The sequence below is a fragment of the Malus sylvestris genome, chromosome 17 (genome assembly GCF_916048215.2).
Source record: "Malus sylvestris chromosome 17, drMalSylv7.2, whole genome shotgun sequence".
Taxonomy (NCBI): domain Eukaryota; kingdom Viridiplantae; phylum Streptophyta; class Magnoliopsida; order Rosales; family Rosaceae; genus Malus; species Malus sylvestris.
This window is the reverse complement of record NC_062276.1, coordinates 9,902,859-9,926,484: the sequence shown is the minus strand read 5'-3', so window position 1 is coordinate 9,926,484 and position 23,626 is coordinate 9,902,859.

The following is a 23,626-nucleotide window of genomic DNA, read 5'->3' as shown; positions in this document are numbered from 1 at the left end:
ATACAAATCCTTCTAATTAAGGTCAAAAAGTTTAGGTTTGTGTTGGAATATTCAGTATACAGGATACATCTTGTTAGGTAGTAGTTTTCTATATTGGTGCTATAAACAATTGAAAAGTTAAAATGTTTTAACTAAAAGATGTTTGGATTTAAAGCGGTGGTTTAATTTAATTATTTTGTGTATGCAGATGGCTAATAATTTCAAGGGTTAATTTTGAAGATGGCGCGTTAAATTTTTAGTTTGGTTCAAGTTGGCATATGTGTAAGCATGCATGCAATGAAAGCAAGTAATTATGTCAATGGTTAAAGAATTTGAAACCATTCCTTAGTTCCCAATCACTGAAAACTTTTTAGAGAAATGCTAAAGATTCTCTCTAAAATATGTGAAACTTTTTATGAATTTTCTGTCACTTTCTGTTTACTATATAATATTTTATAATATTAGCACGAAAATTAATATTAAACTATGGAGTGACAGAAAGTCTATAAAGAGTTATACTTTAAAAAAATCTCCTTAGTATTTCTCAACTTTTTATGGCATGTTGGGAGAAGTCTCCTTAGCATTTCTTAAATATTTATGGTATGTTCGGAGAAGAACTTTACTGTTTCATGCAACTTTAAAATCAATGTTAAAATAGCATTTCAAAGCTATTATTAAAACATTACAAATGTCCTTCAAATTGCATCTTAGCTATTTTTCAAGTCTATAAAAAAATTCTTGTTCATTACTAACAAATTTAGTCTACGTTTCTTAAAATTTTAAAATCCTTTATTCAAACGCCTAATTATAGATTTTCTACAAAATGTTATTGACACATTTAAAAAGTTATTTTACACTTTTATATGCAAGTGATATTAAAGAATGGGAAACATGGACTTCAGTGTAAATTTATTCTTTAACGTTCGAGCTACGAGGCCGTTGCATTCTCACTCTTTTTTTAACTTGTAACATTGGGATAAAAAATACTCATGTTCTAAATTGGTTAATGTGGCAATGTGAAGGCATTAAGCCCTAATCATTTGCTTAATCGGTGATCACTTAATGTTTGGATGTCAACTTAATACTTTAGGATTGACTTAGATGTTAAGGTTGACCTTTAGTAACTTGGTTTAGGAAGTAGTAAGTAGCCAAAACCTTATGGTTTACTCAATTATTATTTTCGAGATTAACAATTTGGAGTTCAAATACACAGTACACACCTAACAGTGTTTATGTAGTTGAATGAATCTTGCTATGTGAAAACATCTGGAGAGGTGTTGAACATAATTTAATGTTCACATTGTATGATTACTTGGATTTGCCATGTGTTAATCCCAAGTCTTTATTTATTGGGGATTTTCTCCAGATCCAAATTATTCAGGAACAAAGTCAAACTGGTAGGCTAGTTAAAGTCATCTCTAATTGAAAGGTCTAAAAATAGTGTATTATAGCTGTGCAAAAATTATTTTTAAATAAATAATGTCAGGTTATATTCATATACTGTCTCCAAACTAAAAGGCTAAACATAGCTCCTCAAGAATTTATTAGTTTTAAGTTTATACTTTAAATTTATTTGTTAATTTATATTTTCAAATTTAGCCATTAAATTTGAATCAATTATTACAGCTGAAGAGTTGAGCCGAAAAAAAATAAGCTAAAAAGATGGCTATATTTGGCTAATCTAATGACTCTTTGGCCAAATACTAGTACGAAGAAGAGTTCTATAAAATTTAGCAGAATCATCAATTCGAAATAAGTTTTAACGAAAAGCCATTTTCTGGCTTTTGAAACTTTCTCCATCGAAATATGACTTTAGGGATGGAATGTGGGCCCCGTGGGGCTGAGGCCTGGGATGGTCTATGGGTTTGTAGACCAAATATGTCACTTCAAAAATGGGGTCAACAATCCAGGAAGTCTAAACCATTTTTAGGACTGGTTTTTACTTTTTATTATAAGAAAACGAGGACTGATATTTCATTTTCATTATCAACCATAATTTTGAAAAATAAAATATACATAATATGATTCAAGCAATAGTGTGATCATAGAATATGATTCAAGCAATTTGAATTTCATGCTTAAGGGTAAGAAGGATGCTAATATTATGATTGATAGCATTATATTTGATATGCAACAGCTAGCTATGCAAATGGAGTTTATTGAGTTTTTATATGTGCCTCAGCGATGTAATAGGGTGGCTCATTGAGTGGTTTCATTTGTGAGTAATAATGGGGGCAACTACAGATGGGCTTTGCTTTATTATGAATTTCTGTTCAATATTCTAGTAGAGGATGTAAATTCATATTACTTTATTCTAAAGAAGGCTTTTCAATTGCACTATGTAAATGAATAGTTTTTGGAGCCGAATTTCGCTTTATTTACGAGGCTACCACTGACTCTTTCTGCCGTTGACCTTCATGCCATGTGTTGATGATCGTGGAAAGGCGGGGGTGCGATGGTCACTTTAGTCTGTAGGGTTTCGAACAGGTTGGGTGGGTTAGGAACTCTCATTTCCTTTCTTTATGAGCTGCAGTGGGACTCGGTGAGACCATACCGTTGGGAGAGAAAGACCAAGCGAGCAGAGAGAGAAGAGAGGCACGAAGGGAGAGAGATAAGGGATAGGGAGAGGGAGAGGGAGACAGCGCGAAAGAAAGAGTGGGAGAGGGAGGAGTAAGGATCGCTCGTTGAGGGTTTCACAATTGAAAGGCCATGATGATGGAGATAGAGATCAATATGAGAGGGAAAAGGAGAGAGGGAGATAGAGAGAGAAGGAAAGGGAAGAGCGGGGATCTCAGCGCCATTGTTGCAGATCCTTGATCTTCTTCGATCCCATATCCGTGTTCTTATCAGCCTCTCACAGTCGCAGCATCACTCGCCCACTCACTCACTACAGGTACACCTCTTAAACCTCCTTTTGTATTTTTATCTTTCCTGATTGATTAATCAACTTGGGTTTATTAATAGTTTAATTAGGAGTTTAATTGAAGGTTTAATTCAGGTTTGTAGTTGGGGTTTAATTGAGGGTTTTACTTAGGTTTTGAATTAGGTGGGTTTTTGGTATTTCAACTCCCCAAGTTTCACTTTCATTGTGGATTGTTGTTTTTGGATTTAGTTAGCTTTGGGTTTTTCATTTTTCTCAAATTCCCAACTGATTTGGCTTCAAAATAAAAACCAACAAATCACCTTAAAAAAAAAGCTCCCATTTGTAATTTGAGGAGATTTGTTGGGTTTTGTTTGGTTGCCCTAGACAACGGATAATAAGGGTTCTGTTTGAATGTCTGCTTGCTCTGCCCCTGTTTCTTAAATGATTTGTGGGCTGCTGCTTCCATTATGTTTTCATTCAGTTCTTTACAATCTTAGATTCTTTGATTGCATTGGTATGTGATATGTTGTTTTTCCCCCTCTATGCATTGTTTAGTTGAACGATGAGTACTCTGATGTGAAAAGAGATTACCTTTCAAAGGCACTATGGTATGATTTGTTTGTTTTTATTCTTCTTTATGGCAAAACACTAATAGTATGCTTTCACTGTTACTGGTTCATCCCCTCTGTTGCCTATATTGTTCAATGCTATAATTCTCTGGGATTCTGAACTTTGTTATGTTCATTTTACAAGGGGGTACAGCTTCTATGATGATTTCTTCTGATTTTTGCTCCTGACATTGTTGCTTACACAAAAAATTCTGATTAAATTGATATTGGCCAATGACTGTGTTCATATTAATATACAACGTTCTTTATGGCTTGACTTGGACTAGACTCTGAGTGCACTTGGGAATGCTTTTTTCTCTAATACTTTTACAATAATTATAGGAAGTTGTAACTAGAATAGGATAGAATTGTAAAGCAGTTCTGAATACCTCTTTTTACATTATTAATATATATATATATATGAAACAAAACATGGTAAATACCAAAAATATATATGACAATATTTGGGAATTTCTTATATATTCATTAATCTCCAAAGCGGAGTATATATAGGAGTTACAATTGGTATTACATATGTACTTCACCAATGTGGGACAATAAACTACTATTTACACTTTAACTAATATATAACTCGCAACACTCCCCCTCAAGTTAGTGTAAAGATGTCACGCATGCCCAACTTGTCAAGCGAGTTGGAAAACACACTATTAGATACAGTCTTAGTAAGAACATCAGCAAGTTGATATTCATATCCCACAACGGAAACATAATAATTTCAACATCCAATTTTTCCTTGATGAAATGTCGATCAATCTCCACATGTTTTGTTCGATGATGTTGCACTAGATTATGAGCAATTTTAATAGCAACCTTGTTATCACAATGAAGTTTCATAGCACCTTTGGGTTTAAACCCAAAATCTCTCAACAATTTTTTCAACCACAACAACTCACATACACCATAAAACATACCACAAAACTCAGCTTCTGCACTTGACTTAGCCACCACTTTTTGTTTCTTGCTTCTCCAAGTAACTAAATTACCACCCACAAATGTAAAGTATACAGATGTAGATTGCCAATCAGTGATAAAACATGCCCAATCTGCATCTGTATACCCTTTGACATTCAAATGACCAATCTTGGAGAAAACCAAGTCTCTACCAGAAGTCATCTTCAAGTACCTCAAAATACGGGTTACTACATCCATTTGAGCTTCACTGGGTGAATGCATAAACTGACTTACCACACTAACTGCATAAGCAACGTCAAGGCGAGTGTGAAACAAATAAATTAATCTCCCCACAAGCCTCTGATGCTGTTCCTTATGAGTAGGAACTTGATCTGGAAATAAGCCCAAACGATGATTCTGCTCAATCGGAGTGTTAACAGGTTTGCAATCTAACATACCTGTTTCAGTTAACAAATCAAGAACATACTTCCGTTGAGACAGAAAAATACCATGCTTGGATCGTTCAACCTCGATTCCAAGAAAATACTTCAATTCACCCAATTCTTTCATCTTATACTTTTGAAGGCGTTGTATCTCCTTCTGATCATCACCAGTCACTATCATGTCATTAACATAAATAATCAATGCAATTAGCTTACCATTTTGTCGCTTTAGAAACAAAGTATGTTCTGAATGACTCTAGATATACCCAAACTTCTTCATTGAACTTGTAAACCTCTCAAACCACGCTCTAGGAGATTATTTCAAACCATACAAAGCCTTTCGTAACCTGCATACAACACATTTTCCAGGAGATGTTCCGATACCAGGTGGGAGATCCATATAAACTTCCTCTTTAAAATCACCATGGGGGAAAGCATTCTTAACATCAAACTGCAACAGTGGCCAATCCTGGTTTGCTGCTAAGGACAGAAGAACACACACAGTATTAAGTTTGGCAACAGGAGCAAAAGTCTCATGATAGTCCACCCTATAAGTTTAAGTATAACCTTTAGCAACTAATCTGGCTTTATACCGGTCAATAGAACTATCTGCTATGTGCTTAATAGTGAACACACATCTACATCCAACAGCTTTCTTCTCGTTTGGTAAAGGAACCAAATCTTAAGTAGAATTCCTTTCCAAAGCTTCCATCTCAACTTTCATGGCACTAACCCACTTAGGGTCAGACAAAGCATCTTGCAATTTTGTTGGAATTGATACACTAGATAGCTGACATATGTAAGATGCATATGGTTTGGACAAAGGATGAGTAGACACATAATTATTGATAAGATATTTGGCGTTGGCATGCATATCAGGTTCATATTGTACTTTAGGTTTTCCACGATTAGCTCGTTGAGGTAACTGATAAGTAGAAGAATCATCAGAATTTACTTCATGTATGCCACCATCTTGTACCAAACTGTTAGAAGAATCATCATCAGGCAACTCGTTAGACATACCAACAGCAGGCAACCGATCATCAGAAGGTAATTCGTCAGACATACTAACAAGCAACTCGCTGGGCACATCTGATCTGTCGTCAATAGAAATAGTTTCGGGAATGATAGGTGACCGATCACTATCTGTAGCCGACTGATCAGTATCATGCAACATAATAGGTTATGTTCCCAACTCTGCTTGTAACACATCATTCATACCATCTCTTCGAATCTGCACTTCACTCCCCCTCTCCTCTTGAAGTAGAGAGTTGGAAGATGGCTTCACAAAATACGAAACTTCCTCGTAGAAGGTGACATCCATGGTAATATAAGTTTTTTGAGTCGGAGGATGATAACACTTATAGCCTTTTTTATTGTTAGCATACCCAATAAAGACACATAGGAGAGCACATGCATCAAGTTTACCTCGTTGATGAGAGTAGACATGCACATACGCAATACACACAAACACTTTCAGAGGAATCTTTGATACATAAACAAGAGAAACATGTTTTTGTAGCACATCAAGCGGTGTCTAAAAATCAAGAACCCTACTTGGAACATGATTGATCAAATAAACAGCAACCAAAACAACATGATCCCATAAATGTTTAGGAACACATTTATCCAACATCAAGGAGCGAGCAACCTACATTATTTGACGATTCTTCTATTCGGACACACCATTTTGTTAGGGTTTAAACGGAGTAGTCGTCTGGTGAATAATACCATGATCACGAAAAAAACATGTCAAATTGTGATTCACATATTCTCCTCCGTTATTAGACCTAAAGACCTTAACTTTGGTCTGAAACTGAGTAGACACCATTGTACAAAATTCTTGAAGAAGCAACGGAACATCACTCTTATTCTTCATCAAGAACACTCAAGTTAACCGAATAAAATCATCAATAAAAGTAACAAACCAACGAAATCCATTAGAAGTAACTTTCGCCGGACCCCACACATCAGAATGTATCAAATCAAATGGCAAAGTAGCTTTACAATCACTTACGGGAAAGGAAGCACGATGACTCTTAGCTATGACACATGTTTCACACTTGAACTCTGAATCACTACAAGTGCGAAATAAAGAAGGAAATAGATGTTTCATATAACTGAACGATGGATGTCATAATCATCGATGCAACAATCAAATTCGATGTCTGTCATCCACTCTAGCTCTTAAAACTTGATGATTATTTGAACCGGAAACAACAGTATCCTCCATAGTCAAAAAATAACAATACGTAGGGTAGAAATGAGCAGAACAATATAAGGTATCAAGAAGTTTTCCTATTGACAAAAGATTGCACTTAACATCAGGAACAAATAAAGCACAAACCAATGATAAGGTCGGAGTAAGAGAGATAGTGTCTTCACCCTTCACAGGGGAAGGTGCTCCATTTGCACTTGTAATATACGGATCACGAACATAGTCACATAAATCATCAAACACACTAGGGTCACTCGTCACATGATCAGTGGCCCCAATATCAATTATCCATTTGTTTGTTCCACCAAGATACATAACAACACTATGATTATATTGAGCCATTGAACTAAATCACGAACAATAAAGGTACAAAAGATAAGTAGCAGAATGAAAACAATTTACCAGAACACTGTAGAAAAATCACTATTCATGACACTGTACCAAAATCACGACTGTAGCAATTACTGTTTAAAGCACTGTAGAGGATCACTGTTCACAAAGCAAACCAATGTTCATGTACTGTAGCAAAGCGTTGTACTGTAATGTGACACTATTCATCTCTTTTTTGTTTCTTTTTTTTTTCAACGAAGGAAATCACGACAAAGGTGGGCACAAAATTAAAGCACACAGGTCACCAAGAGCGAACTGCTCTGATGTCATATTAAACTAAACATGGTAAATACCAAAAATATGTATGACAATATTTGGGAATTTTTTATATATTCATTAATCTCCAAAGTGAAATATATATATAGGGGTTACAATTGGTATTACATATGTACTTCACCAATGTAGGACAATAAACTACTATTTACACTTTAACTAATATATAACTCTCAACAATATATATATATATAGATATACATATATATATAGGCTTGCCTTACAAATTAAGGCACCTAAACAGAAGGAAAATTGTAATTGGGCATATGAGAAACTTATCTTTTATTGCTCTATGTTTGCTTTTCCAAAGCAACAATTAAGAAGGCAACTAAACAACATGAAATTTGAAGCTACATTGGATTTATGTCTTTGATGTGTTAAGTACATTGTTAGGACTATAGATTTGGATTGAACTCAATGTTGTCCGTGTATATAAATATATGTGTGTATAGATGTGTGTGTGAATATATGTGTGTGTATATATATTTATACATAAAGGGAAGATGGATGGATAGGTGTATGCTTTGTCCATAAGAGAAGAAGAGAAAACGAAAACCACACCAAACAACTCGCATTTAAAGCTCTTTTTCTTTTTCTCTTTTGACATAAATCTCTCCTTGTTAGATTGCTAGGGGGCTGCACTGTGTGAGGGCCATGTATGTTTTATTACGATCGTATCTATAGATTTGGGAACTGGAGAAAAGAAGTGGAACAAACCATTTGCATGGCAAAGACCCCATATATATATACCGTTTGTGGTCTACTTTATAGGGTTTCGTTATCTTTCATTACAGTGGACGGATACATGAAGCAGCTTTGATAGCACGATCTTACCTGCCAAGCAAGGTTTCAGAGATTGTTTCAATTTGGAGAAATGACCTGAACAGGGTTAGACTTTTGTAGTGTTTTTCTTGATTCATGAACATGATGCTTTTCTTTCAAGTGAAATGTATATATGAGATGTAGAAGTCATACCAAATGAAAATTGTTATGTCTTCTACTTTATCGACAATTGAATTGAAGCAAGGAAGATTTTTTCATATATTTGGCTATTCCAAGTACTTTTAATTTTGTACTTTTAATTTGCAATATGGCAGGTCAATAAAAACACAGCAGAGTCATTGGCCGATCCACAAGAGTGTCCTAATTTGTTTAAGGACTGGCAGGTTTCTCTTGCCCTAGAGTGTAAAGATGCAGAAAATAGGCATCCACCCAGTTGGATCTTATCAGTGTGTTGCCTAACAAATTGGTGGGTTGAGAACTGGGAATCTTTAAAGGAAATGCCTCATGAGACTTTTGATTTTAATATTCATTATTTAGCTGTTGAAAGTTTGCAACTTATTGTTTGGGTCTCAAAATAGTTAGAACTGGTTCCTCTTTGTCATTTTTTGTACAGTGAGAAGTGAGAACCTTTAGTTAATGGGGTTTTTTTTATTCAGATTAATTTGGTTCATTTGCCGCTAGGACAGTTGCAATTTCAAGTAATTTTCTTTTTTGTGTATATTATGTTAGTTAGTTAGTTATGAATAAAATGCTAAACGACTTACAGATTTGATTAAAAAATTTCATGTTTGAGATTTTTAGGATTGCACTCTTACTGTACAGCATCTTCAAAGATACCAGGTGGCTGGACTAATTGTTTGCAAGTTTGTCAAATGTATGAGGAAGACGGACTTTTACATGAAGTGTTGCACATAGGTATTATTCAAAATTATACAACAATATAATTTGGGAGTTCTAATTTTTCCATTTTACTACCTGCATTGGAAAAGTTATTGATAGAAGTTTTTGATTGTTTACTATAAAAAGATCAAAGGACGGGACAACAAAAATAAGATCGTATGGCTTCTACAACTGTAAACTAAAGAGGTATTATAATCTATTTCTCTCACCAACTTTGATCCACAACTGCAAATTGTATAAATACAATAACAAAACAGGTTTAGTGTGTGATAGTTTGACGAAAAGAATTCAACTTTGTTAAAGTTTTTCATATTATAAATCTGGCAAATGTTTAATATGTGACCTATATATATCATCTATTCCTTTGTTTCTTACCACATAATGAATCTTTAATAGACGCATCGCAATTTTGTTGATAAGATTTGTACTTTTGTTAAACAGAAAAGCAGTGCTACTAATATCACTCACCAAAGTGCAAAATGATTGCTTCTTTTAAAGCCCCTCGGTACGATTTCAAACTTTACTTCCAATTGTATCTTCTCTCTGTTTCTATGCTTTCAAAAAGTTTCAGTTTTTTATATTTCTCCAGCCCACCAAGCACAGTTTTCATTTGGAAAAAGAATTTACCTTTTGTAGTCTTGGTTACTATTGTATTAGTTCATGCTACTAATCATGCATTCGGTAGATTTATATATACAACAGCGTTTAAATGCTAATCGATATTACTAACATAATGCGGTCTTTACAGGAAAAGCAGTGAATTCTCAAGAGGGGCTTCAATGTATAGAAGAATTACAAGGTCTTATTAGCTATTCATAATTTTATATAATAATTTAGATAAAATATCGATGATAAATAATATATATACCAAATAAAAAACTCTAAAATCTCTTTGTTTTGTTTCTTCTCTGTGTAGCAGATGTCATCAACATGGAAGATGGCTAGCCAAGATTGGAAAGGTTACTAGAAATAAGGATCTCTATCTTGGGCATTCAGTAAGTGATTTTTCAAACTTTATTTGTGTTTTTTCGTATCTAAAAAATTTCCTAATATTTTTAATATAATCTGTGAAACCACAATTTCATGTACTAGCTAGCTACTAGGATGCTTGGTTTTTGTATGATTCTGATTATTTGAGGTATCTGGGTAAAAGTTTTGTTCAAAGTAGGAAAATGAATTTAAACTCAAGCTTCTTGACAAGCTTGAGGAGAGATTTTAGTCTTATAATGATTAATAATTATGATACAATTAGGGTAATACATATACTACACATATTGCTAACTATGCTAGACCAAAAGTATCATCATCACTGCTTAAACATATCAATCAGTTTACATTCTGTGAACACATATGATGACTGAGGGGTTTAACCTTCAATTGCAATCTCATTTTTAAAGCTTTTGCTATCCCAACTGATACACACGTGTAATTTTGTGTTTACACCATACTAAACAATATCTTTTACATATGTTTAATCAAACTCTTATCTAATGTACATTTCACCGAGACAAACGTGCAAAAATTTGATGACAGCCTATAAAATTGCCAGAAAAAAAGTCATTTCCAACTAATGCAAAACCAAACTTCGTTCCTCGCAGAAAAACACTAGGTAAACACAATCTATCCTTATTTTGTTCATCATATAATTCTATTGTGATACAATTTTATTTCATGTATGCATGTTATTTCTTTTCCCCATAATTTTCATATAATTTATGAAGAATGTATAGGAACGACAATGATCAAGTGGATTATGCGAGTCTCACCATATAACCTGTAAATTCCACATGATTGTTCCCATTTCCCCCTCTCAAAGCATAGTTTGGGTGGATTAACTAAGATATGTGTAGTTAATCTTTTTGTTTGTCTACAAGTCATGGTTTTGAACTTTTGATGCTTGGTGACTAACAATGTAACATATAATTAATAGGGCAGGCAGTGACACATATTTGGACAGGGCTTGGAGAGGCAGACCCCAGATGGTGTATGCCTACACCAGAATGACCAAGGTGGTTAACCCTGCCGGCTAGAGCGACAATAACCACCCTGAATGTAACAAGTTAGCAGATTATGTCAATTAAAACATGATTAAGCATTTTCATATAATTAGTTTTGAGAGTTAATAATATAAATTGAAACTGCAGCAATGTGGCATGCGAAGAGTACACAAACAAGTCAAGTATTTCATTAGCCTTGGATATATCAAGACTACAATCATTATGATAATTGGAAGTGCAGATATCATACCAAATGTTATAAACTGTAAGGAAGAAGATAATGAACGATTGATCGGTATTTACCTTGAATTTAAGGTACTCAATGAACTGACTGTGAGTAAGAATTTTGTGCCATTCAAAATCAGTAGTTATGAAAATATTCTTCATAATGAAAATAGTGAATTAAAATTAATGATGCGAATATGTTTCAAAAATAAGTTTATTAAACTTTGAAATGTAGACTTACAATTTGCCTACTAGCAATTACAGTTGATAGAAATGAAGGTGGAGCTCACATGCATCATTGACATGATAACTAAAAGTGTTTACAAATTTGAACTGGGATGGTGAGTGCTGAATATTGGACTCTGTTCTTGCTCTAAAGAATACACAGAGTGTTCGGCCTCCTGAGAATGGGTTTTGAATTCAGATGATATAGGCTGAAGATGGTTTTATAAATGATTGAAACTGAAGCGGGAATCCTGGCTTACATGTGTTGTGTGCTGTAAAGGCTGGAATAATGATTTCTTTTCACTGTGGATTCACGATGCTGCTTCTGAAATGATGGATGAACATTAAAAGTGATTTTACTATTCATGAATAGTGTCTTGTCGAAATGATTGTTGCTACTGTTGATTCTGCTTTCCGTGAAAATCACATGGCTTTTACTATAGGATTTACATAGGTAAAATTCTAAAATGATTACAAATTATTACATTTTGAATTTTACAAATCAAATGGGTCTTGGGAATCCTAGTAATCTGCCCACTTGGCTTTTTGCGTGCTGACGGGTTGTTGAGAAGATGCGTCTGAAGATTCAGAGTCTGAATCTTCAGTATGGAGCATGGCTACTTCTACAAGTAGTTGTTGGGCAAGGTCCTTGAGCTGAGATGATTTTTCTTTCTTCTTCGAACTCGACTTGGAGGACTTAGAAGTGCCTTTGAGAGATGAAGAATGACTAATGTCTGATAAGGATTGTTCTGGAACTGTTGGCAATGCCTTTTTCTGCAGGACTGGTTGTGCTAAAATGGCTAGAATTAGCTGTGCTGGAATGGCTTGAGCTTGAATCATGGGAAATTTAGAAAGAACTAGATCAATGATCTTCTGATGGTTGAACTTGTCCCACCATTTAACTGCTCTTTGTCGATAGACTTCACCAGTTTCAATTTCATAATTCCACTTCATTATCCACGGGATTTTGTATTTGGCCATGAACAATGGGAGAAGGGTGATATAAATGTTGAATATGCTTCTGTCGAATTTCTGTTGAAAATTATCTGATAAGACTTGCATGAGATCCTTTGGAAGAAGGCTAGCTATTGGGCCATGAGATGACCACCACCTGGGAAACCATGCTGGGAAATTTAATCTGAAACTTTTATCAAAAGTAACAAACCATGAATGACTAAAGTCTTCTGTTTGATGGAGAAAAATTTTAGACCAGGCATCGATATAATCAAAATAATTGTAGTTATTGTTGGGTATAAAGACATACTGAGAATGAAGGGGTTTGGATTGGTAAAGGGGGAATCCCCATTCTGTTTCTGTTAGGAATTTTCGAATGTGAAGGGAATGGTAAAGAATTTTGTTGGTATGAGTTGTACTATAAATTGGCTTAATAGCAATGGATTCAGTCTCACTGAGAATGACTTGATAATATTTGAGGGATTTATGTGGTGCATTTGGTAAATAATGGAAATTGGTCGGGAATACCGTTTTGACTATTTTAGCTAGTGTTTGTTCTTGGGAGATATTGGGGGTATGTTGAAAAGGTATTCCTTTGGGTTTTTCAGGATATAAGGAGATGTTTTAGCATAGCTGGCTGATTCGAATGATGATGGATAGGGCATGGATGAATATGGATCATAAAAGCTAACTAATGTTGTTTGGTAATTTGGTATTGGTGCTTGGTAATTTGGTCAGAAATTTACTACTGTGGATTCTAAAGGAGTAAAACGGTTGGTGATGGCTAGGGCTGATGAAAAACAAGAAATAGATTCCTGTTATGGTAGTGGTGGAGGTGGAAAAGTGGCTAGAAGCCTTCTCTGGCTACTGCTGTTTTCTAACATTCTTCCCCTGTAGAAATTCTCTTGTTAAAAAATCAGGGATGCAATTATGGTTGCTTTTGATGTACTCAATGTTAAAATAAAAAATACTTAATATGGTTTGCTACCGTGCAAAAATCTGTTTGGATACAATGTTTTGAACATCTTTTTGTAAAACATATTTTGCAGATTTGCAATCGACTCGGTCTAAAAAATTTTGATTTAGTAAATCATCTTGAAATTTGCTAATGCATAATACAATAGATAATATCTCTTTCTTAATAGTACTATAATTACTTTGTGCTGGATTCCATACTCCTGAATAGAACTGAACAATTTGTTCAGGAGATCCGGAAGAAGTTTGCTGCTTGAGGATACCTCCATAACCGATATCAGATGCATCAGTTTCAACTATTTTAAATGAGTTGGGAGTTGGAATGCCAAGGCAAAGCAATGTCTTGACATGATTTTTAATCTGTTTAATAACGGAAGTATGAATGGGAGACCATGATGGAGGATTATCTTTGAGATGATCAAATAAAGGTTTACATTGCTGTCTAAAATGAGGATAGGATTCTAAAACATAATTTAATGATCCAATGAATCTTTGCAACTGGGTTTTGTCAGTAATCTGATCTGGGAATTTGTCAGCATATTGGATAACTCTATAAATGGGTTGAATGGTAGACCGATGAATATTGTATCCTAAAAACCTAATCTTAGTCTGAAACAACTTGAACTTTGATACAGAAACAACTAATCCATTAGACTTGATAATTCTAGCAAACATATGCAAATGTTTCCAGTGTTCGTCTGTTGACTTTGAATAAATGAGAACATCATCAATATAAAAAATTGAAAAATGGCTATATTGATTAAAAATCTCATTCATGATATTTTGAAATTCACTTGGTGCATTTTTAAGGCCGAAATGCATTACATTCCATTCATAATGTCCAAAAGAAGTTACAAAAGTTGTTTTGTATTTATCAGATTCATGTATTTGAATTTGCCAAAAACCTGATTTCATGTCAAATTTTGAAAAAATAATTGCTTGAGAAAATCTTTTTATTAAATCTCTTTTGTTGGGGATTGGATACCGAAGCCATTCCAAAACTTCATTCAAAGGTTTATAGTTAATAACTAATCTGGCAGTTCCTCTTTCTAATTCTGCGTTTTTCTGAACATAAAATGCAGGGCATGGCCATGGTCTTTTCCTAATTATTCCTTTATTAAGAAGTTCTTGGATTTCTGTTTTGCAGAATTCCTTGACTTCTTGACTCATTTGGATAGGTCTAGCCTTAGTAGGAATTTTTTATTCATCAAACTCCTTTATGTAAAGGAGTTTAACAATGTGTTGTTTGCGATGCCAAAAGGCGTTGGGAATATCAGAAACAAATTTACATCATTAATTTTAATTTATTATTTTCATTATGAAGAATATTTTCATAACTACTGATTTTGAATGGCACAAAATTCTTACTCACAGTCAGTTCATTGAGTATCTCAAATTCAAGGTAAATACAGATCAATCGTTCATTATCTTCTTCCTTACAGTTTATAACATTTGGTATGATATCTACACTCCCAATGATCATAATGATTGTAGTCTTGATTGTTGTCCTCATAATTTCTACCATCATCAGTAAATAGGTAGTTTCCGCCCCCATTTGGTATTAGAGCCAAGTGAGTGGTAATTGCATTAGCATCTTCTTAATCTGCGAATGAAGTCCATTTTCAGTCTTTCAATTCACAATCTATCTTATATGTCGGTCCTCATAGTCATTTGTTTAATTCTCCAACCAAACAGTAAGGCGTGTTCCAAACAATAAGTCCTAGGAGAGGCATGAGTGGATCGCATGAGCGGGGAAGGAGTTTAGCTAACACAAGAGGAAGGTGAATTGGTATAAGTTTTCTATATTTTGTTTGCCTGTATTGTGAACTTTATGAGTAGATTATTTAGATCTAATTCAATGGCCAGCACTAGCTCTAGATCCAGTTTAGGCACTATCCCAGATATTGTTAATGAAGAACAAAAACTAGATTTTCAAACTGATGACAGTGTTGACTTTGGAGATTGGAATATCTCCAAGGTTTCAAGTAAAAATATGTACAAAAAGAAATGGTCAGTAGCCTCATTTAGAAGTGAACATCATGTTAAGACAATTGAAAAAGCTTATGCTCTTAGTAAAGAACATGAAACTTGTCAATTGTTTTCTTCCGAACAAATTAAAGCACATAGAAAATATGGTCATAACTATATTCACATTGGCTTAGTTCAAATAACCGTAAAAGTATCCTTGGAATGATCGAGTCAAGTCTTAATACCTCTATTTTGTTATGTCTCCAAGATGCTAGATTCACTAATTTTAGTGATAGTATCCTTGGAATGATCAAGTCAAGTCTTTACAATGGACCTATCCATTTTGATTGCTTTCCAGACCTTACCATAAGTCTTTCAGATCCTTATATGCTGAAAGCACTCACACTAAACATCAAAACTTCAGGATATCAAGTCCTTGAAGGAACACAGCCCTTGGCATTAATTTATAGAGTCTATTATAAAGTCACTAGCACAAATATGAATTTCCAAGCTTTAACCAAAAGTCCTAGAGATCATACACTTTTAATCCAAACAAATCAAGAAAATGTAAACATTAAAGTTCCCAGAACCATTAGGTGGTCAGATATCAGTCTACCCTCATATTGGTGTTTCATTAATGAAAGCAAACCAGTAGTCATCCAGAACAGTCTAGTTAATTTAGACAACGTAGAACAATATTTCGACAGGACTGTCAAAATTAATTTTGATCGTCCAGCCAGAATATCTTGTCAGTCTATTCACTCACATAAATCATTTACTCCTAGCAGAAATTCTTTTTCTGGATCCATACCAACCGATAGGATGGGTTAAGATCAAGAGTTAATCAATTAATTAGCCAATAGGAAATTAAAAGCAGTAGACACTAGTTCATCTGTTACTCAATAAGAATTAATCAATGATTTGATTAATATCTAATTAAAATCAATAGAAACTACTTCCCAAGTCACACATCCAAGGTACCAACCTCATACCCAGGACCAAGGTGAACAAACTTCTCCAATAGAACCTGATTCTGACGCAAGTTAGGTTCACCATCAACTTTTAAATAAACCATTTAAAAAGAATAGCAAAAGGCTCAATGCTAATATTGAAGCCAAAGACAATATTCCCAGAAGGAATATATTCCGAAACAAATATACAAAAGAAGAAAAAATAGAAATTTATAATTCATGGAATAAATTTATGGAAAAACACAGGTTTGAAGTATTTTTCTTCGATTATGTCGAAAAGTACTATGAGCCTGCAAACAAACTAAAGGTAATCACCAAAGAAAACTGGCTTAAAGAAGACAAAACCATTGTCTCATCTAGCCATCCCTCACAAGAAACAATTCTCATCACAACTACCAATACGCAGATTCCAGCTACTCCTTTTAAGCTTCCCAAGAAAGATGCAGGAGTTAAACCAATCATTGAACAGAATAATTTTACTAATCAAAGTTTTCACACCATAGGAAAACAGTTAGATAAAATTGAAACTAAAATTGACAAACTTTCTCAACCAAAACCAATACACAAAGAAAAACCACTAATCAACTTCCCAGACTCCTCTTCTAGCACAACTGCTTTGAAGACGGTATCCACAAGTCAAAAATTGACCAAATGTTATTAGAATTAAAAAAAGGAAAAGACGGTTCAAGTCATAAATCACCCTAACAAATCTGAAATATCTCCTACATCCTCTGAATCAGAAGATGATTCAGATTCCATTAGAAAAGTTGAACAAGCTTTTCAAAATCTTGAACTCCAAAGGATTACCAACAACGTGTTAATCCCACATCTCTCACAAAAAACTGGTATCCCAGACCTATTCCTCCTGATATTCAGTTTGAAGAAAGAAATATTCAAAATCAATTATCCCTTTCTTTTGATAAACTTTATGAATGGAATATAGATGGTTTATCAAAACAAAGACTCTTAAACAAATTCCAACATATCTCTATGGTTGCTAATAGCTATATCACCAGTCATAATCTCAGCCAATCATAAGTCGTTAACCTCTTGGTCACTGGATTCACAGGAATGCTTCCTTCCTGGTGGGAAAAACATCTCACTGAACAATCCAGAAATGAAATTATACAGTCAAAAGAGATGAAGATGGAATACCCATTTTCGATGAACAAACAGGACAAGGCGTCCCTAACACAGTTAATACATTACTCTTCACAATCATATAACATTTCATAGGAACACCTAGCAATGTCACCACTAGGATTCACGGCCAACTAAGTAACTTAAGATGTCCAACCTTAAGTGACTTTAGATGGTATAAAGATGTATTCATGTCTAGGATTATGCTTAGAGAAGATAGTAATCAACCATTTTGGAAAGAAAAATTTATTAATGGTTTACCAAACCTTTTTGCCCATAAAATTAGAAATGTCTTGGTTAATGAAGAAGGTGTTATACCATATCATACCCTTACTTATGGAAATATAATTAATATTATCTAGAAGATGTATATAGATATGAAAATTTCAAAACAAGTAAACAAAGATAAATCCATCGCTAAATATGAATTAGGAACGTCTTGTGAACAATATGGATTACCTCCTATAGCTCCCTCAAACAAAAAGAAAAAATCACAAGTCTCAAACAAAAAGAAAAAATCACAAGTCTATCACAAGTATCTCAATAGATACTCAGGTAGACAATACCCCAGATATAATAAATGCAAATCCAAAAATAAAAATTTTGAAACCAACAAGTTTTATGAAAAACCCAAGACTGATAAGTCAAAGAGAAAACCTTCAGGGAAAATTTTCCCTAAAGAACAAAAAGGAAAACACTACAAATGTGGCAAATTTGGCCATTATGCCAACAAATGTCGTGTTAAGAAAACCATCAACCAATTGAACCAAGTCTTAGAACTTAGAGACACAGACCATAGTCAATTAGATGATGATTTACAATAGTCTTCTTCAGAAGGAAATTATTCCAGTAGTCTTTCATCACCTAATATTAAAATAAGTTGTACTGATACTTGTTGCAATAACAAGATTTCAGTACTTAATAAACAAGAAGAACAAGAGAATATTCTTATTGAATTAATTAGCAAGGTCGATGACCCATAATTAAAATCTTTTTACCTCCAGAAACTAAAGAAATTAGTTTCTCCAGAAGAACCTGGCACTAGCTAATCTCAACAAATTCCAAAAATCTCTCTTAGCACAACTTGGAAATGTTCAATAAGTCTAAGAAAGAAATCACAGTTAAGGATCTCCAAAGAGAAATTAATAAAATTAAAGATGAAATTAAATCTTTAAAATCTGAAAATTTAGAAGTTCGTACTCGCCTTAGTGAAATCCGAACGATATGATATACCTAAAGCACATGTTTGTCAAAACAATATTTGTTTTAAAACCCCATTTGTTTTGATCAAAAACATTTCAGATCCAGTCATATTAGGACTCCCTTTCATAGCTCTTATATATCCTTTTAAGGTTCATCATAATCGGATTACCACTAAAGTCTTAGGACAGACAGTCACATTTGAGTTCTGCTTGGAAACAGATCTCAAAAAATTAAGACACTTACAGAAAAATAATATTTCAAAAATCATTATATATATTACATATATACACTACTAATTTTGTTAGTACTAGGGAAATAAATGATTTTTCTACATGCATATATATATATATATATATATATGGGTTCGATTACAAAATTATGTCGATTGAAAATGATATTTTACGTTATCATTTACTTGGTACATGAAGATGTTTCATTTTGAAAATGAAAGATAGACTATACTTTGGAACAAAATTCCTGAGACTGTTGAGGTGTGCCTTTATAAAGCATATTCTCAGCTTTTAATGCATTTTCAATCTGGTCTTTAATTTGTTTCAATTAGGCTCATGAAGTTTGATTACTCTTCATTTTTAATTGTACCAATTAGGGTCATAAAGTCTTTCAAAGAGCTCCAAGAGCTTGATTCACCCATTTTATATTTTTCATGTAAAACTTCTTTCAAAAAGCCAAAACATCTTTCATTGTAAATAAATTTAACCATAGGTAACAATCTTTTATCCCTTCTTTTGGTTTTTTTGTTGCATTGTTTAGGTGGTGAATTGTGCGAAAAATGGGGGAGAGGGGTACAATAAAAGACGGTCCATACAGTATGTTGTATGTTTCGGGATATCTCAACATCTTAATTTCTGCTCTCAGGTTGTTGAAAGTTTGTAATTTTACTTGCTACTTGATTATAAAAATGTAAAACAAAATATGTACATGATTTACAAATTTGTATTTGATTTTAGATGTTTTCCAATGTAAGGCATATGTTGCACATGTAAGATCCCACATTGACCAACGGAGAGGGGGTGATGTGCCTTATATGTACATGCTCCCCTCCCTATAGCACAAGGCTTTTTGGGAGCTCACTGGCTTTGGGTTTCATTGGAACTCTGAAGTTAAGCGAGTTCGCACGAGAGCAATCTCATGATGGGTGACCCACTAGGAAGTTCTCGTGTGAGTTCCCAGAAACAAAACCGTGAAGGCGTGGTCAGGGCCCAAAGCGAACAATATCGTGCTACGGTGGAGTCGAGCTCGGGATGTGGTGGGGGCCTGGGCCAGGATGTGACAATTTGGTATCAGAGCCAATCACTGGTCGAATGTGTGCCAATGAGGACGTCGGGCCCCTAAGGGGGGTGGATTGTAAGATACCACATTGACCAACGGAGAGGGGGTGATGTGCCTTATATGTACATGCTCCCCTCCCTATAGCGCGAGGCTTTTTGGGAGCTCACTGGCTTCGGGTTCGATCGGAACTCCGAAGTTAAGCAAGTTCGCACGAGAGCAATCCCATGATGGGTGACCCACTGGGAAGTTCTCGTATGAGTTCCCAGAAACAAAACTGTGAGGGCATAGTCGAGGCCCAAAGCTGACAATATCGTGCTACAGTGGAGTCGAGCCCGGGATGTGGTGGGGGCCTAAGTCGGGATGTGACAGCACATGCATGTAAATGTTACAAATTGTTTTGGTTTGGGACAATAAGCTTTTGAGTTTTACAACCCTTGCAAAGGGATTGTGAGTCCAACAAATTTAGTGTTGGGGGATACCGTTTGGTTTTCCTTAATACATAATATACCAAAGGCCTAGAAATTTTCCTTCAATGAATATGCAAATGTTTTTTGCGCATCTTGGCCTGCAGTTTGTATGAATGGGCATTAGTGCGTGTTATCTGCATTGGTACATTTGAGGGTGTGATTATGTTCTTACCGTCTTTTTAGGTTTGAACATCTGTGCTTGACAACTTACCTACTCGAACAAGAACGGAACACTTTTTCTGTTTTTTTGTAACTGCTAAAATAGGTGCCTAACCTGTAGGACATATATTTTGCCGTCTTAACTGCAGGGGCAAAGTATGTGTGAACTACATGTTGCTTCTGTTACTTCTGTTTCTTCTTTTTCATACGGAAATAGGGCTTCTGCATATTTTTACCTTTGAACATTTGTGCTTAGAACATTGGCTACTTGAACAAGTACTGAACACTTTCTAAGTTTTTTTTTATTAAGAGCTGAAATAGGTGTCTGCCGTGCAGGACACATATTTTTCCATCTAAACTACACAAAATGTGTGTGAATTGCATGTTGTTTTTGTTTCTTTTGTTTCTTATGGAAACATAACTTTTTGGGCAACCATGTCTTTATAATCAAGAACGTTCAGTTTCTTCCTACTAATTGTGCAATGTCTTTACATGATAGTTCAGTTGAATACATATAAAAGCCAAGCTGCTTAACTTATCGACCTCATTCACTAATGTGTCCCTCTGTTCATTCATGATTGTGTTGAATTTATTCAGGTTAAATGTGTCTTATTCATGCAGTTATGCCTAAAACAGTGGTTCCCGCGGCAACGCGCATGCTTATTTTCTAGTTAAATACTAAGTTAGGCATATATTTTAAGGAAATATCATATTTAAAGAAAAAAAATACCAAGTTCAACTAAATATTTTAGGAAGAAAAATACTTTTTCAATGAATTGTGACTAAATAAAGACATGTGAGATTACCATCTTGTCCTCAAGTTTATTTCTTTTAAAATTTTATAAGATCCTTTATAGCCCGGAGTTGACTTTGAAGGTTTAGGGTTTCAGATGTTCTGTTAAAGTTTGGGGTTGATATATTGAGTTTAAGGTTTTAGAATGTCCTTGGGAGGAGCTTAGGGTTTAGGGTGTCTCAAGATTAGGGCCGAGCCCAAAATTTGGAAACTAGACTTGCGCCCTAAGCAATTAACGTTGTGAATTTTTTTTTTTTCCTAAAAAAAGTATTACGTATGCATGTTAGTCACAGTTCACTGGGAAGAGTAATGGTTATATGGCCTTATGATGATAGGGTTAGGCATTATTGTCATTTTAACTAGTAAATTAGTTTGACTTTTCAACTAATACCTAAACCAAAAATATGATATTTTAGCTTGAATTTCCTTAAAATCTCCTATAGTGTGACTGTCTATTATAACCTGGTATACTATCATTTTCGACAAATATTATGGTGAGCGGCAAAGAAGCTGAGTTTTGCCGATGGATGGGAACTTTTAAGAGAATATACATTAGAAAAAATCTCCACCCATTACGAAATTAGGAAGTAGTTGACTCTTTGGTAATTAGTTACGAGGAAAACAATAAAGAGAAGTAAAAATAACACATTTGCAGCAAATTTAGAGGCTTCTGCTATACAAATTGGAACCCTTACAATATTGACATTATAATTGCCAGAATTTACGGTGGACACAATAACTGACATTGCTAAATCTTATATATTAGTTGTGACATCGTTTTCAATTTGGGTTTCCACCAGCGTTGGAAGTGCCAGCAGATGGAGATGAGGCCTATATAAAGCCAAGACAAAAACTTTGACAACACGAGCAAATCTAAAATAACAAGAGCGAACACAAAGATATATACCAGTTCGGCTTTGTAGCCTACATTCAGTTGGGAGACAGCGAGGAAATTCCACTATTAACAGAAGAAAATTACACATGAGTTTCACTCTCACAAACCCAAATCACAAATACAGCCAACCAACAAGCACGAACGGAGATGGTTGGTACGTCAATCTGTACAAACTTAGTTCAAAATATAATCCTTTTCCAATATCATTACATAATATGGGATTAACAAATGAGGCCCTAGCTCTAGATACCTGTCACTCCAATCTGCTCTTGTCTATGCTTCTGAGTTTCTGAAGGTCTGACCGGTGCTCACGAAATGTCGTGTTGAGTGCATCAGCAATAGAAGTACATGAATCACTGCGAATGACATAATGTTAGAGGCCACTGTTTAACTTTACTTAATCACTAATATAGTTCAATACAAAAAATGAAGAAGCCAAGAAGAAAGAATGGATGAATGGTTTGGGAAAAGAATTTACCCATATGTAGACTCTTGGAATGTGAGAAATCTTGTGCCACTTTGAGCCACTCTCCCTTGCACATGTTTCTTGTAGACGGGGACTTTGGTATATGTTGATGCACAAAATCAGCAAGGATTTTGGTACAACAGAAAGTGTTAAGTTTGTGATCTTCGCTAGATTGCTCCGGTCACTAATGTGGATAAGTATGTAAATGGATAGGGAGAGGGAAGCAAACACAAGATGTACATAGTTCACCCAAATTGGCTACGTCCACGGAGTAGAGGAGTTCTCATTAATTGTGAAGGGTTTACACAAGTACATAGGTTCAAGTTCTTCTTTCGTGAGTACTAGTGAATGATTTAGTACAAATGACATTAGGAAATATTGTGAGAGAATGATCTCTATTTATAGAAGAGAGTTTCTAGTTTCATTCTGACATTGACACGTGTCATGTTGTGATTGGCTTCTGATGTTGACACGTGTCGTGCTATGATTGGCTTCTGATGTCGACACATGTCGCGTTGTGATTAGCCTC